We start from the raw sequence: 16,465 nt of genomic DNA on the forward strand, positions 1-16,465 counted from the left end.
TATGTCAGGAGAATATTCAATTTTTTAACAACTTTTGTTTCAATCTCGCTTGAGAGTACTTATGTTTTCGATCTCATACAAAAAAGATGTGTAATTTTTTTCTGGTGCGTCAACAATGTAGTAATAAATCAAATATATGATAATTTTAAAAAATCATGACTTTCGCCTGCAGTTGTAAGAAGAGGCAGTAATTTTCCCATCCGCCAAAATGTCTCTCTCTCATAGATTTATAAATATCAAGATTTAAGGATAGTCTGTAAGATCGGCAACAGCAGAAAATTTCAGGTAACCAAAGAACGTTAGCCTAACTTAACACTGAATTCTGTTAAATATATATGTGTGTGTATAATAACCAGAACAATTGAGTTTTTGTTCATCACCAAGTTGCTGCAAAATACGGATTGTGTGACTTCAGTATTGGTACTCTGCATTGTATTTTTCTTACTTTGCGAGGAAGACTGTTCATGGCACCAAATTTAGTTTCGACAAGAATTCATGCTTTATTCCAGTATTGCAAGTAGTAATTATCTCTCCTTACGTAAATTCCACGCCGTTTCCAACTCTTTGTGTTATCTGTTGAGCTGCCTCCCAGCACGGTTATTCCAAAATCGACCAACAAGAGCTAACACAATGGGTTGGTCGAGATGTACCTCCGGTCGGTTAATGAATATGGCTCGGATTTTGTCTGTGTTGAAAGCTATGGCACACGTAGTTATGTTACCAACCACGTTCTGAAGGCACTGACTAATGCGTCAGGCGTCCATGCTTCGTCCAGAAAGAGCCAAACGTCTGAGTAAAGGGTGAGACGCATGTAATCTACGATTGGCTTGCCGGATAGGAAAATAGTGTGAAGACTCCAGCAAATAACCATGAAGCACTCTAGCGTTGATACTACAAGGTAAGAAGATCCCTGGGAGATATGTCCGAAGGAGATCGATGGGTGACATAGCGCTCCTTATCTTAAAAAGTTTGGAGAGCAGGGCGTTGTGTCATGCGCTACTGAAAGTGTGGGAAACGTCCACTAAGATCGCACCGGAAAATTGCCAGGGCTCCCTTGCACCTAACGACTCCTATACCATCAGCAGAAGTGATGAGCCGTTAAGTGCCCGAGCCGAAGACTGAACACTGAGGAGGCTTATGGCAATCGCAGAACAGCCAAATTATTACTGATGGACCGTGTGTAGGTGTAACTAGCGTGTCAGAACCTGTGCTGCCTCCTTTGGTAGTTTGTAGGTCTCGTATTTCGTCTGTGGACTCAATGTTTCAGTGGGAACGGTAAATATACTGCCAGAAAGAAAAAAATAATATTATGAACCGTTGTGCGATCAATAGCTCGCGCCACGTCTGCTTGAACACAACCTTTGGTCCGAAGGCGAAGGGGGAGTGCCACGTTCGCCGCGAGTTAGTTGTATACCGTTTCTGCCTCGTGGCGTGGTTTGAAGCGGAATCTCGGTCTTCCGCTGAACTTCTTTACTATCAGTTGTAAGTGCGGCTGGTTACCTTTGCCAGTTACCATACTATCTTTTAGCGATTTTTCAAGATTGTTTATCTTCGTTACTTGCGTTTAAACTGACGAAATAAGTTTTATTCGTTTTACTCTGTTCATCAAGCAATCGTAATGTGGTTGCTTCGGAAGGAAACAGTATGGTGAGCAGCGTATCGGGTATGCCCTACGTAATTTCGAGTCCGTTCGTTCGGGCCACATTGCCCGTCACGTGGTGGCTCATATCAAGCAGTTCTAATAGGTTGTTCCCTTTTAATGAACTCCTTTTTAGGTAAACCTCAATTATTTGCTGTACTTTTAGTCAAACATTTTCTAAAGATGTCTGTGGCCTATCTATATGAAGACTGCTTTGTCAGAACATTTGAAAAGATCGTTATGTAACTTCAGTTGGTGAAATATTATCTTGCTTCTCTTAATAAAATTTATTGTAAATATTTCAACAATAGTATCCCGTGCCACACAAGATTTGTTTATTTTTGGAAAGAGAATAATTTTGTTTCAAATTTAAATCTTCATGCTTCGTGTTCCTGTAAATGACTTCTGGAGAGTTGAGAGCGAGTATTTGAATTAAAACTGTAACCCTTTGTTATTTGATCTCACTTAAATGTTTAATAATATTGTTGATCTAATTGTTCAATTTAACGGTTTTGACTTAATATGTCAAGGTCGTGGTGGCCTAATAAATAAAGTTATTTTGCTGGCAAGTGTTAATAAAAATGTGCTCAGCAGTTACTTGACCCGGTCAAAAAAATGGTTCAAATGGCTCTGAGCACTATGGGACTTAACTTCTGAGGTCATCAGTCCCCTAGAACTTAGAACTACTTCTTGTTGTTGTTGTTGTGGTCTTCTGTCCTGAGACTGGTTTGCTGCAGCTCTCCATGCTACTCTATCCTGTGCAAGCTTCTTCATCTTCCAGTACTTACTGCAACCTACATCCTTCTGAATATGCTTAGTGTATTCATCTCTTGGTCTCCCTCTACGATTTTTACCCACCACGCTGCCCTCCAATACTAAATTGGTGATCCCTTGATGCCTCAGAACATGTCCTACCAACCGATCCCTTCTTCTAGTCAAGTTGTGCCACAAACTCCTCTTCCCCCCAATTCTATTCAATACCTCCTCATTAGTTATGTGATCTACCCATCTAATCTTCAGCATTCTTCTGTAGCACCACATTTCGAATGTTTCTACTCTATTCTTGTCCAAACTATTTATCGCCCATGTTTCACTTCCATACATGGCTAAACTCCATATAAATAGTTTCAGAAACGACTTCCTGACACTTAACTCTATACTCGATGTTAGCAAATTTCTCTTCTTCAGAAACGCTTTCCTTGCCATTGCCAGTCTACATTTTATATCCTCTCTACTTCGACCATCATCAGTTATTTTGCTCCCCAAATAGCAAAACTACTTAAACCTAACTAACCTAAGGACATCACACACATCCATACCGAAGCAGGATTCGAACCTGCGATCGTATGATCCGGTCCTTCCACTCTCGGGCAACCTTATGCCAGTAGTGTGTACCATAGTACGCTTGGAAGTACGATATCGATTTTGATCCGATGGCGTCATATGCCACCTGGGGGATAGTAGATGTACTGATGATAATAGTTACAACACCATCTGCCAACAGATAGCGTATTTGCATAGCTGCCAGATCGTCATCTGTTTCTACCCTTTAATAGAGAATATTCACAGCCAGGAAGCTCAGTAAACGTGCGAAGCAAACAGGCAACAATACCTCGAAGACGAACTCGCACTTCCTACAGCCAACTGAGCGAGTTTGAAAGCAGTCAAATTGTGGCCTTCCGAGCGGCGAGATGGTCCTTACGGGGAATTACCACACAAGTCGAACGTGCTGCGTCAGTGAAGCCAGCAGTGGAAGTTGTATAGCTAACACAGCACACATAAGAAGGTTTGTGATCCCAGACGTGTTAACAAGAGCTATTGCGAACTGGTTATTAGCAGTGGACTATGGACACACACACACACACACACACACACACACACACACACACACACACCTCTAGCCTGTCCTCCACACGCACCACAGCGTCGACGTGCTCAGCTGGTGCCGTCAGAGGACCACTTGTAAGATGGAATGGCGTGCCATGATCTTCAGCAATGAAATTCAGGTTCTGAGTGCACGAAAGTGATGGTCGTCCATGCGACACTGGCCTCGCTCCAGACTTTATCGTCTGAGGTGTGATAAGTTACAACTTTTGTTCACCTTTGGTGTTTCTGGAGGGGCCCTAACCAGCGCTCGGTACATGCAGAAGTTTGGTTGCCGTTCTTGCAACAGGAAGATTATGTATAGTTCCAACAGGATAATACTCGCCCACACACCTCCCGTGAAACATGGTCTGAAAGATGTGCAGAAACTTTCCTGGTCAGCGCAATCTCCCTAGTTGTCTTCAATCGAGCGCATGTGGGGTTTGACGGGACAAGAAGTGACTCGACGACTTGTCAACAAACAACTCTCACAGAAAAAGTGAACAAGTGGAGCAGGTGTGGCGTACCGTATCCCAGGACATTATCCGCCATCTGCACGATCCACTGGATGCCAGAGTCAGTGCCTGCGTTGTCGCCAGCGGAAGCTACAGCAGTACTAATCTAGGTGTTTCAGTATGGTACCTCAGAACCGCTTGTGCTATTCATCTGTAAGTGTAATCATTTCACGTCCACCACATGCAATGAGAACTGAAAACCTCTAAAAGGGTGTGCTAATTGTTTTCCCGGCAGTGTATTTCGCATAAGGTTGAATGAAAAATTTCAACTTAAGAGATTTATATGAACACCGTATATTTCACTAGGAACGGTACATATAGTGATGAGACAAACATTATGACAGCTGCTTAATAGCATGTTGGTCAACGTTTGGAACTTAATATATGTGTTTTGTAGATCCGATAAGTCCTGGATAGGTTTCCGGAAGCAAAGGGCACCAGATTTCTGCCCAGATGTCACGCAATTCCCGCATATCACAGACCGATGGTTGCTATACGCGAAGCGCACGACAGTGTCCCAGATTGGAACCACTGGTGTCATATCAGGTGAATGTGACAGCAAACAGAACTTGAGATCATAATCATGCTCTTCAAACCACTGTAGCATGATTTTGGCATTGTGACATGGACAGTGACTCCGCTGGAATGTGGCATCACCATCGCAGAAGAAGTGAAGCACGGTGGAGTTCATGTGGTCGGCACTGACGTTCACGTAGTACACAGCTGCCGCGTGCTTCAATCGCTACCTGATACCATGCAGTTCTTGGTGAATGTTCCCCATAGCTTTATACTCCGACTGCCGGCCTGTTTCCGTGTCGCGGTGCGTCTTTCAAGCAGCCATTCATCTGGATGAAGCCGTATCTAGACGCCACTGTAGCAAGAAATGACCAGGTGACACGCTTCTGCTGATCCAAGGCGTAGTCTCTCTGATCCCGTGCACAATGCGATCGTAACTAACATTGTGGTTGGCGCCAGTATAGGAAAACTTCGGCGCCGTCTGCTACAAAGACCTGTGTTCACCAATGTGTACTGAACGGAGTTCTCCAAAGCACTTTTGCGTGTACCAGCATAGTACTCTGTCCTCAAACCTGCTACATACCGCCATCCTGCTTTACATGGCGATCAAGCCCCTAACCTCCATGTTTTGTGATGAAAACCAATATGTGAGTTCACCAAGATATTCTCAGAAAGAGCTACACGTTATGTTGCAAAGAGTGCTAAGTATAGTAGCGAAGTCAACTTTTTTTTCGCTTTTTTTTACTTAAATTCAAAATATTAGAAATTATTCCGTAATTTGGCGTGGGTTAATTGTCTCGATTTAAAGTTACTTCTATTTGAAACGTTTAGAAACCTGTAATCTTGCCCCAGCTGAAAGTTAGACGCATGATTACATGACTTTTTTAACTGGAAGTTATACATCGCAACGAGGAGCACTAAAAACGCTGCGAGACTTCCGCACTGCATCAGAGACCTACTGTTTCGGCCAGTGAGTGGGAGGTAACTTGCAACAAGCTGGATGGAAACGGGATATAACGGGCATCGACGACATTGAGATTTGCGAGACTGTCGATCTACTTAGTGACTACTAACAGCTATAATTAATTGGAGAGAGTTAACTAGATCCTTACCTAGTTAAGGGAGTAATAGGATGATACCGGAGATGAGCGCATTACCCCAGCAGAGCTATCGCAATCGACGCTCACCAAACAAGCTACATACAATGCATCCTTCTTAGGTGTTGTTTAGAGTCCGCGCTATTGACAATTTCGCTTTCAGGTTAAAAATTTCGTAGTAAAAAATCAGACCGAATGAAGCGTCCTCCTCACGGAACTCCCAGAATATCCTTTTGAGACCTGGTGTCCATCATAACGGGAATAGATTTTTCTCTCCTTCTATTAAGTACTCTTCATTTTCCACCTTAATACCTGTGCTACATTTGAATGTACAGTATGGTGCAGCCATCTGGTAGGATAAACTGTCACTAGGATCACTTGACGCCAAGTAGCAGCTTTATCTATGACAAGTTGACATGGCAGGTGAGTACTCCTTTATTATTATTTTACGAAACTTCTGCAATGAAAGTACGAATACGAGTCTCTTGTAGATGATGTCCATAATTTTCGTTTATAAGGCTTTGCTGTGTAATAATTGTTGGTAGTACTGCACGTTTCTTTAATCATCGTTTCAAAGTAGTAACGTCCACAGGTACGGACGCCAGGACTTAGTGCCACATTTTCGAGCACTGGGCCCAAGACGTCAGTAGTGATTCTCTTCGCAAATTTCCAACATATTTCCTGTTGCGATTGTCACCAAATGAGATCGTCTGATACATTATTATGATTATTATTGCTGTAATTACTATTTGTAAGCAAAGTAGTTAGTATGTTAATACATTTTCTGAAACATTGAAGAAGTCACGAATACCCAAAGCAAACCGTCAGACAAAAGACAAGATTCATGCAAATCAAGGAAATTGATTTAACAAACTAATTTCTGCTGTAAAATGGTATGGCCAAAAGTCAGCCACAACTGTATAGACCAAGATTGGGAAGCAGCCTACGGATCAACAAAAACATTAAGAAAAATGGGAGATTCGTTCAGGTTCCCTGTTCATCGGTAATCAGCTGCTGCAGTAAAAATGCGGATTGTAAAGACCTGACTGACAGGGTTATGAGTTTGTAGACGATCTGTACCAGAACCAGAAAACGACTATAAAAACTATTTTTCACTTCGTACATCTGGCAACTACAAATAGCTGTATTTAGTGCAGGATTGACCGAATTTAGAACTCTGAACCCAAAAAAAAAAAAACCCGAAATATCTTTATTTCAAACTAAGAATTGCAGAGCATTTGTTAACTGGCCAGGAGCAACAACATTCTGAAGAGGAAGATAAGGCCTCAACTCCTAAAAGGATCAGTAACGCTCACGTTATGTAGCCCATTTGCCAGAAATCAGTGAGTAGAAAAGTAGCATGAGGTGTAATAATACTGCCTGCTGAAGAAAACCGAAATAAAGTGTGAAGGCTATTTAGCTATCCTTTGTCGAACATCACAGAACAACTATTTCTCTGTCATCAGAAATAAAATTGTCACAATTTATGTCTTTTTTTTTAATTATAATCAGTCTGTAATAAAAGTGGTATCTGCCAAATACGACTGTATTTTGTTATGTAAACTACCAACTTTTTTCTTCATATTTTTCATTTTCTTTCTAATGTCTACTTATATGTCACGAAGATCCAGTGTCCACTGTAATGGCAACTCCTGAAAATCTTTAATTTTTTTTTTAATTCCAGAATTTCTGAGAATTCCCTTTCACTGTCTTCTATTTATCAGGCACATAAAAGGTGTTTCAAATAAACAGATGACAAGTGCCGCAAGGAGAATATAATGAAGCAGCGGTTGTCACAGTTTAGCAGAATGATAAGCAATAATCACAGCAGAGTAGTTGCCCTATTAATTCGTTTACAGACACCTTTACATCTGCGTTCCACGAACCCCCGCGAAGTGTTTGGCACATGGTACGTTTTATCCTACCATATATTAAGGTTTCTTCTAGTTTCCTTCGTGGATTGATCTAACCTGTCAAGACTTTTATCTAATAGAACTTCGTAATATTTAATTGTAGCACCTGCAAAAGCCTCAGATTAACACTGTCTCATAAGTCATTAACGTATAATGCGAGAAATAATCGTCGTATCAAGACGTTACAGCAGTATCGGTGGATAATTCTTCATCCAGAATGATGTGCTGTGTGTCGATTATCAAGAAATTTTCGATCCAGTCGCAAACCCCTGGTTATACAGCCCTGTGGAATCTATATTCTTTAGATGTGGTACTAAATCTATTGATTAAACCCCGAATCAACCTGATATTCCTCTATCCATGACACTTTCGATATTGTGAGTGACCTCAGTATGCTGATTTTCATATGATCAGTATTTTAGATATTAATGATGCTTTACAGAGAGTTCGTAATTTTTAACTCTGAATATTTTCCAGGATGCTGCTAGAAATAAATATCAGTGATGCAGGATAGGTGGATCACTTACACTTCTTTTTTTTTTTTTTTGTAGATTGGTATGACCTACGCTCTTTTCTAATAACGAGATTTTCGGTAAACGATGAACGGGAGTGGAGCTAATTCAATCGAAAATTCTTTAAAATTATTGACAGGGGCTCTATCGCTCCCTAGGACCTCACTAAGTTTTAGTGATTTAAGCTGTATTTCAGCACCACCACCACTCATTTATAATCTCATCATAGGAACGGAAAGGCTGTTAAATGATGGTAATTCATTTCTATACGAAGCGACACCCGATGATAGAATTCAGTTTCGAAATTTTCTCGAGTATTCAACCGGTTTTGTGATCCAGATGGTGAGATATTTCGACGAGCCGACTTGTAGCCATCTCCAGCAGTTCCTAACGACTGCTGATCACTGGGTTTCGTCTTATATACACATCAAAAAAAGTTTTCCCAGAACTCCTGAAGATAGACGTTGACTGTGGATATTGTATCACAGACACAGTCCTTTTGACTCTTCAGAGATGTCACTAAAGCCGCCCAAAAATGTAAACAACCATACATGAGCAGCGCCTATTAGACGGAGTGGATACGACAGCCGATCAGTTCCAGTCATTCCACCAGGAAGGAGGTACGCGGCCCGTGTTGTATGTAGTTCAACCATGCCTAGACGGTCAATACCGCGGTTCGATCGCGTCCGCATTTTTACTTTGTTCCAGCAAGGACTCTCAACAAGGGAAGTGTCCAGGCGTCTCCGAGTGAACCAAAGCGATGTTGTTCGGACATGGAGGAGATACAGAGTGACAGGAACTGTCGATGGCAAGCCTCGCTCAGGCCGCCTAAGGGCTACTACTGCAGTGGATGACCGCTACCTACCAATTATGGCTCGGAGGAACCCTGACAGCAACGCCATAATGTTGAATAATGCTTTTCGTGCAGCCACAGGACGTCGTGTTACGACTGAAACAGTGCGAAATAGGCTGCACGATGCGCAACTTCACTCCCGACGTCCATGGCGAGCTCAATCTTTGCAACCACGACACTATGCAGCGCTGTACAGATGGGCCCAACAACATGCCGAATGGGCCGCTCAGGATTGGCATCACGTTCTCTTCACCGATGAGTGTCGCATATGCCTTCAACTAGACAATCGTCGGAGATGGGTTTGGAGGATACACGGTCAGGCTGAACGCCTTAGACACACTGAGCTACGAGTGCAGCAAGGTGAAGGTTCCCTGCTGTTTTGGGGTGGCATTATGTGGGGTCGACGTACGACGCTGGTAATCATAGAAAGCGCCGTAACGGCTGTACGACAAGTGAATCCCATGCTCCGACCGATAGTACAAACCATATCGGCAGCGTATTGGCGAGGCATTCGTCTTCACGGACTACAATTCGCGCCCCCATCGTGCACATCTTGTGAATGACTTCCTTCAGGATAACGACATCGCTCGACTAGAGTTCTCCGGACATGAACTCTATCGAACATGCCTGGGATCGATTGTAAAGGGCTTTTTATGGACGACGTGACCCACGAACCACTCTGAGGGATCTACTCCGAATCCCCGTTGAGGAGTGGGATAATCTGAACCAACAGTGTCTTGATGAATTTGTGGATAGTATGCCACGACGAATACAGGCATGCATCAATGCAAGAGGACGAGCAACAGGGAATTAGAGGTACCGGTGTGTACAGCAATCTGGACCACCACCTCTGAAAGTCTCGCTGTATGGTGGTACAACATGCAACGTGTGGTTTTCATGAGCAATAAAAAGGGCGGAAATGATGTTTATGTTGATCTCGTTTCTAATTTTCTGTACAGGTACCGGCACGCTCGGAACCAAGGTGATGCAAAACAGCTACTGTCGAACACGGAACCGCGGTACCCAAGCGCAGCTTCACTGGCAATGTTGTGGGGTGTAACAAGCCTGGAGAGAATGTCATTCCGTTTTAATGTATCCACCTTGTTCCTCGCCATTGGGAAATTCATGATTTCTGGTTTCCGTTATGACCACGTAACGTAATTGAATTCGTACTTCCAGTGGGTTGGAAATCGATTAATTGAGAAACTGAATAGGTAGAGTTATAGAACGCAATGAGGAAGGAAGGTTATCAATAAAATATTCATACATTAAAATAATGACGCTTCACGTTGCTGAACCAGCCTCCATACAAGTACGCTAGCAGCCAAGAATTCACTGTAGACAACCATAAGCAAAACACTAACACTTAAGAGCAGAACTAGCGTGCTAGTAGAGCACTAGTGACGGAAAACTTACTATTATTCCAGAAGCTAATAAGCAGAGACTGCTGGAGGGAAGCTTCCAATATAAATCAGAGTGTTTTTCGAGAATACTTTATACATTATTAATGAAACAAGCACGACACTGGTATAAAGTTCTACAATAGATATTATTTTAAAAACCGGTTTTCGGCTGTTAAGCCATCGTCACGCATAAAGATAAACATGTATGGCTGTGAAATTTTGTAAGATCAGAGATTTTAAACCAGTGCATTGCAGACTATCTCAGATGGTTTCCAAACTGACAGTCGCTATGGTTTGTTTTAGGACTAAAACGAAATTAATTATTTCAGTGAAAATGTTATGTAAAGTTAATGAAGAGAGCAAAATACGTAATTTATTAAATAATGACCTATATAACAAATTAAACAATTGTTATGAGAAGAAAATAAATTGAGAAAATGAGTTGCAAGGGAATGACCGAATACAATAGTCTTATCTTCAACAGGTAGAATATTACAAACAGGTATTGTATTGTATTGTATGTTAACCGGGGACCTAGAAACGACGGAGAGGCTCCGTCCCCGATGCAGCCGCAGTGGTCTACAACCCCACGACGACTACCGCAGTCCACTTCACCCCTCCGCCGCCCCATACCGAACCCAGGGTTATTGTGCGGTTCGGCCCCCGGTGGACCCCCCAGGGAACGTCTCACACCAGACGAGTGTAATCCCCATGTTTGCGTGGTAGAGTAATGGTGGTGTATGCGTACGTGGAGAACTTGTTTGCGCAGCAATCGCCGACATAGTGTAACTGAGGCGGAATAAGGGGAACCAGCCCACATTCGCCGAGGCAGATGGAAAACCGCCTAAAAACCATCCACAGACTCGCCGGTTCACCGGACCTCGCCACAAATCGGCCGGGCGGATTCGTGCCGGGGACCAGGCGCTCCTTCCCGCCCGGACAGCCGTACGTTAGACCGCACGGCCAACCAGGCGGGCAACAAAGAGGTAAGTTATACAAGTGAGATGAAGTGAATAACTGAAACAGTTGTGATTACATAAAGTAAAACTTTTTATCACGGCGAATGAAACTATAGTTAATGGTATAAAAGAAAAATAGGCCATGTAATTAGGAGGGGGTGATTTACAACATGATTTAGAATAGGATTATGAATAGTATCTGCAGTTAAAAGTGGCGCGTGAGGAAACTGTGTCTAATAGTTCAATACTAAGCTGGGGAAATTTACATATGTTTCTTAGTTTCCATTATTTCAAGGTATTTCATTTTCCTCCTTTTACTGATGTGTTGTGTTGTGCGTATGGAAAGATGTTCCTAAGCTCTTATATTTAAGCTTTCTGGCCACATTCAGAGAGACTTTTCCTAGATAGGGAATCAAACGTCATTTGTTGCAATGTTGAACTGGTGGATTAAGAAAGGGATATAGAAGAAAGGAGAGATTTTTTTACGTGTTATGGAGACCACCACTGCATGAGGTAGTAACTGTTTGGCGCTGTTTAGTTGATGGCATTTAATTCAAAGCTGTCGTCACTCATGGGGACGGATATTAGGCGTTGTATCATTGAACGTAAACCAATCTGTTACTGTATGGCGCGTTGAGAATTGCTACGTTTACAATGTCTGTGGTGGTAGGTTTTCTACAAATCTTGAAAGTATGGATGTGATCACTGGTATCTACGGTTAGATCTAAGTAATTTATCGAGTTACCCATAAAATCTATTGTGAATCGGACACATTTTGTGATTAAAATTTAGTTGCTTGAGGGATATTTTAAGTAGAAAACGTTTGGAGCATTATGGGCAGAACCTTCCAAGCAGCTAGGGATCTATACGGTCTACCGCACCAATTGGATAGAATTTGGCGCAATATCTCTCAGGAGGACATCCAACAACTCTTTCAATAAATGCACATGTACATCACATCTACCGATTTTAGATTTATATCAAAAACCTGGCGGCATATGGACCAGATTCAACGTCGCGTCCAGTCATAGTGCCAATAACTGGCCAAGGCCGCACAGAGGTGGAGAATGTTGACAGGGTAGTCCAGACGTTGCACCTCGCGATTTTCAACATGTGAGGAGAAAAAGATTTTTCAATGATGAGAATGTTTACACAGTGTTTCTCAAACGACTCCGTGTTCAAGGAGGAGATTTCTATCGTTGACGAACTGAACGGTTGGTAGAACGTTACGACCGTTATTTACTGGGTCTTGGTGACTGTGTTGAAAAATAGTGGTATGTATTCGTATCTGTGTCACTTTGAAGTGTAGTTCAGAATTCAATGAAAGTTATTTGGCGTATCATAATAATGTGTATCTTACTTTCAGAAGTCCTCTCATAATTGCAGAGTGCGCCATAAGATAGCAGGCATGTCGCAACATGTAGGCATATCATCTGCTCTGTATTGTCTCATTGAATTAGTTCGCGTCGGTGCATATGCTACTCAATGAACAGATATGCAAAGCGGGCTGCTGTCGTTGCGCCTTCAGGGGCAGCACGAGTAGCAACTTCAGTGAAATGCACGCATCTATTGACGTTTGCCGTCTCATAAACAGCGCCCATATTGCGCTCTTCTAATGTGAGTTAAAAACTTGGCGAGATTGTCTGTCCACTGACAGGTGTCTGTTTTCTGTATGACTTATGGTTTTCACACACTTGTCTTCTGAAACTTTGGAGGTATTTATGAATAACGATGTAATTGTGAATACCAGCTTGGTTGTCGACGATAATAGCTTATTTATCACCCATCATTTATCTCTTCCTCAGATAGGTGCAGTGCCGAAAATAACAAGGAGCGCTTCTTTAATAACAATTCATACATATACGTGGAGTAATGAAAATTTGTGCTGGGCCGGGAATAGAACCTGGACATGCTGCTTTCCGCGAGCAATTGCCTCAGCCATTAAACTTTCTTATTAAGCGTCTAGGCACGATTCAAACCTCCGTTACCACCGATATTTCTTCCTGTCCCACCTCAACAAAGATAGGTTATTCTCGATATCTCAATATGATAGCCAAAGAAGCGGATACATTTGTTGGGAAGTAACAAAAAGAAAGAAACACGCCCAACAAACAATTATTCAGCCACCATGAGATATCATGCACTGTGTAACATCACCTCCAGGCTTGATAATGACCTCAACTGAAAGCATTGCTCTAATGACCACATAAGTCACGTTTACATACTTTCGAGTAAAACACAAAAAATTGTCCAGAAATTTGAAATTCTTAATAAATGATCTTGTGTTTTCCCAGTGTTTATTTAGGCCACCAGCACACCTAATAGCTCATTATATAAGCAGTAAAAGATTTATTGTGATATTTATTGAACTGGACTTGTCTTGCTGTTTCATCAAAACTTTTATTAATATGATATCAAAAGTACACAAATAACTAAAGAAACAACAACTATTAGCGCTCTGCAAGTTACGGAATGGGATAAGAAGTATGAGAATTACAAATTAATGGATATCCTAATAAAAGTCAGAGGCGTGGAAGGTTAATAACAAGTTCATTGTGCTTCTCCTTCTGATGAACTGTATGTAGCCATAACAGTTATGTCACAGACCACATTACCATAAAATTCGATGTCTGAGACTCGCACATACTTCTTATCAAACTTGAACATATCTGTATATTTCTCAGATATAACTTTATAAATTATTTTTTCTCAAGAAAAGTCAATGTAGTTGAGGCTTTCGGAATGACAAAATCGTGAAAGATAAGCTGTGATGATGATGTGTTACAGTGAAGTACATGCCTGTGTACGGTGGAGTACCCAAAGCACCTGCACTTTAAAACTAAACGTGTCATCACCAGCACTCTTTATGTTAGACAGAAACAATTTTTTTGGATGGGGCAAGAAAAACAGATTTTGTGTAACGTGAACCACAGCGATCTTCCTGGATGTATTTCAGACGTCGGAATCTGAGTACTGTTTGGTGCAATTATAAAGCAAGCCCTGGTTATTGCCCTAAGCATCCGACGTTGACAAATCCATTCTCTATATTATTCTGAATCGGTCCCATGGACAAGTCTCATTCTTGCATGACAATTTTCAAACTATGCAATGGTAGCAAAATCTCATTTTAGGGCAAAAGTGTACATAGCTGGTCACCAATGTCTACAGTTTGGTAAGAAAGAGGGTCTTCTAATTTCTTCAGGTACTCCATATGCAAGTGAAGCCACTCATTTATTATTACATCTCATGGAGCTACCAAACTGAAGGGTTTGCAAAAACAGACATAATGTCTAATGGGATAACCGCAATCAGTGATTTTACAATGTTACTTATAAACCGTCTTGATTGCAAAATGTTTATTCATATGACCGGTTTCGGTCCCTCTAGAACCATCTTCAGATCTGTAACGATACTGATACTAATTTACTATTTCACGAATACAAACCTTTTTCATCCTATCTAATCAACATCAAATGTATCAGAACGTACCTGATATTTCGGTTACAGGCGTAACCTGTCCAAATACAGCAACTTCCACATGCTGCCTCACATAAAACTGGTTGGCAGAATGCACGTCATATATATTAATTATAACACTATTACCGACAGGTGGCGTCTGGTACATTTGTTACCTTACATATGCATGTACTGTATTCAGTAGATTTTTGTGATTAACTTTTATCTCCAAAAATACTTAGTTAAAATCTGTAGATGTCAAGGTTAATATCTGTACTTATCCAAATTAAAAAACACACTAAAATTATCATTTTAAAGATCTAAAAACATAGGGCAATTTCTATATCTATGGCGCTGGTGTAAACTTGTTTTCCTCCATGGTCTGCTTCCGTGGTTCCCGCCATTTCGGTGTTGTGCCGCGATCCGCTCAGTCGTCTGACGTCCATCGCCGTGGGCAAGAAGGCCGCGCAGGAGGGCCCCGTCAACGACGCCAGGCTCCATCTTCCAGCTTCTACATCACGCACCATCTCTCATCCCTCGGCCTGGACCTCCACACGCAACAGTTGTCATCTTAGTAAGTCGTCATAAATACTAAAATAGGCGTTATGACTGAACTCGATTCGCTCGTTGAGGATTAAATCCGGATCTTTCTTTTTGTGGGTGTGTATTTCAATGTCTTCCAAAAGGTTAAGAAACCGTCCCTTATGAGCTCTATGCAGGATGTCTGAATTTTGATCAATGTTCGTGACTGAATGCTTTGAGGCAGCCATACGCACCCCAAACGCTGTTTTGTTTTGAGAGTAGGTGTGCTCCCTGAACCTGGTCTCAAAGTTCCTACCAGTCTGCCCTATATATTGTTTACAGCAGTCGTCACATTTGATCTTATATGCACCTGAAGCCGGAGCTTCAATTTTAGCGTGTTATTTGTTCGGAACCCTATTTTAACGTCGGATTTATGAAAGCATCTTTCAATATTATCTGTAATTCTTCTACTGTAAGTGAGAGACACATATTTTTTCTTGTTGTTCCTCTTAACTGCGACTTGACTTTCTTCTATTTGTTTCATTTGCCTCTTCTTTATCTCTTTATAAATATTCATCACCTTCTTACAGGTATATCCGTTCGCTACGGCCACTTGTTTTAAAATACTTAGCTCCTTTTCTATTTCCTGTTGGCTTGTGGCAATCTTAGTAGCCTGTATACCACTGAAGTAAAATATGCCCATTTGTATCGCGGTGGGTGACTAGAGCGCTCATTGATAACTCAAACTGTAAACATAGGTTTTCTGAATATGCTAAATTCATGTTTCCCATATTTCTTTATTAGTGTTAAATCTAAGTAATCTATACGGTTGTCTTCTTCTAATTCCATAGTGAATCTAATTTTCGGGTTTTTTGTGCTACGTTTTCGATATCATTTTTGTCTCCTTTGTCTAATAAAATAGAGTCGTCAACATATCTCCTGTAATATACATTTTTCTCAGTGATATCAGGATTTCCATCAAAGATGAAAGAAGAAATTCATTCCTTTATTAGTAAGTTTCAGTCACTACTGGAAACAGTCCCAAACATTTCCTATGGGATTAACATGAGGTGATTTATCGACACAGAGAAGTGTGGTAGGCCGCCTGAGAGTGAAAGCAGCCACTCCTGCCTGCCATATGACAAGTACGGTTGTGATCAGTTTGGGACATGGGATGTTCACTATTTACACTTTAACTTCATTCGAAACAGATGTCC

The sequence above is a fragment of the Schistocerca americana genome, chromosome 6 (assembly GCF_021461395.2).
Source record: "Schistocerca americana isolate TAMUIC-IGC-003095 chromosome 6, iqSchAmer2.1, whole genome shotgun sequence".
NCBI lineage: Eukaryota > Metazoa > Arthropoda > Insecta > Orthoptera > Acrididae > Schistocerca > Schistocerca americana.